The sequence below is a fragment of the Petaurus breviceps genome, unplaced genomic scaffold (assembly GCF_028583685.1).
Source record: "Petaurus breviceps papuanus isolate PSGF00001 unplaced genomic scaffold, PetGlider_PUasm1.0 76, whole genome shotgun sequence".
In the NCBI taxonomy this organism is placed as follows: Eukaryota; Metazoa; Chordata; class Mammalia; order Diprotodontia; family Petauridae; genus Petaurus; species Petaurus breviceps.
In genome coordinates this window covers 62,330,202-62,331,725 of record NW_027186473.1, presented here as the reverse complement: position 1 = coordinate 62,331,725, position 1,524 = coordinate 62,330,202, and the positions used below count along the sequence as shown (strand labels likewise).

The 1,524-nt window shown below is 38.4% G+C and overlaps 1 long non-coding RNA gene across 4 annotated transcripts in view; it reads left to right on the top strand.

Annotated features, from left to right (window-relative positions):
• Positions 1-421: 421 nt before the first annotated feature.
• The window catches only part of LOC138175194 (uncharacterized), a 71,122-nt gene continuing 70,019 nt past the window's right edge, over positions 422-1,524 (top strand). For 2 of the 4 annotated variants that reach the window (XR_011171920.1, XR_011171919.1), the window contains exon 1: positions 422-713. This is a non-coding gene — a long non-coding RNA (uncharacterized lncRNA). The remainder of the gene's footprint in view (positions 714-1,524) is intronic. The other 2 variants (XR_011171918.1, XR_011171921.1) reach the window with 2 other exon arrangements.

Genomic DNA, 1,524 nt, shown 5'->3' with positions numbered 1-1,524 from the left:
GTCCACAAAACAAGTCTTGATGGCTGCTCAACCCAGCACAAACTCCATTTCTGGGTCTCTTCCTTCTTTCCTCTCCTTTCAAAACTCCTGAGTATGTAGTCTTCAATCTCCTTCTCCTGAAAAAAAAAGAACAAACATCTACACACAAAAAAAAAACAAATTCTTATATCCATGGGACACACTTCAGCCTTGGAAGGGGAAGGGCACAAGGCGTCTCCCTTTACAACATTGTGTCTCTTCTCTAACTAGAATGCTATCCAGCAAGAAGTCAGCTGAAGAGAAGGAAAGTGCTTTGGTTAAGGAGGGGCTTCTGAATGTACCCCAGTTATGGCTACATGCTAATCAGCAGTCTATCTCTTGCTCATATGGTTGTCAGACTGGAACCAGCTGTAGCATATCTATATATGCATCCAGGCCTCTCCAAGGCATGCCATAATAATCACACCTCTCTAGAAGCAGCCTAAAAAGCCCATTCCATACTGAGAATAATAACAGCTGAGCACTCCGTGCATACCTATGAGCATTAGCTGATTGGCCAGTGCCCCTTACAAACATAAAAGGAAGAAAGAAAAACTTATACATACAAATGTGTGCAAAATAATTAACTACAACACAATATAGAAGGGAGGGCACTGGCAGTTGGAAGAAAGACTTCATGCAGAAGATTTGTTTAAGATGCATCTTAAAGAAGAGAGATTTTCTATCAAGCTGGGGTAAGAAGAGAGCAAATTCCATGCACATGAAAGTCATGGAGAAGGATGATGACATTTCCTTTGTAAAGAGCAAAGGCCAGCATGACTGAATCAGAGTGTGGGGGAGGGAGTAATGTAATACAAGGCTAGAAAGATAAATTGGGGCAAGGTTGTAAAGGCTACAAAAGCTAAACATGATACAGCAAAAAATAAACAACTGAAAGAGATTTTTAAAATGCTAGAAGACTTAAGAAGAATAGAAATTTTTTAAGCTGTAGGGATCCAAAAAGGCTTTGGGGAAAAGGCAGCATGTGAGCTGGGCTTTGATTGCAAAAAGGCACAGAAGATGTTGTTGGATAGAGGATCTAGTTATATAGATAGCAGTGTGAGTAAAGGCATAGAAGTGAAAAAGGACAAAGTATGGACATGTACATATGAGTGTGTATATATTTATATATGTACATATATATTTATACATGCATAAACATTCACATACTATTATTATGTGTACATATGGGGCTGATAATACAGATTTGGGGAGGATATCTAAATAGAGGTAATAGTTGAAGCAGTGAGATTGGTTGAGAAGACCAGGGAAGAAAAGAGAAAAGGTGTAAACAGAGTTGAGAAACCACTAAGAATCCATAACGAATGGAATATTAGTATACCATAAGAAATGAAAAAGAAGATAATTACAGAAAAGCAAAGAAAGAACTGATGCAGAGTAAAGGGAGCAAAGCCAAAACAATAACAATATAACCATGACTAACAATGTAATCAATCTAGACAGAACTCTCTCTCTCTCTCTCTCTCTCTCTCTCTCTCTCTCTCT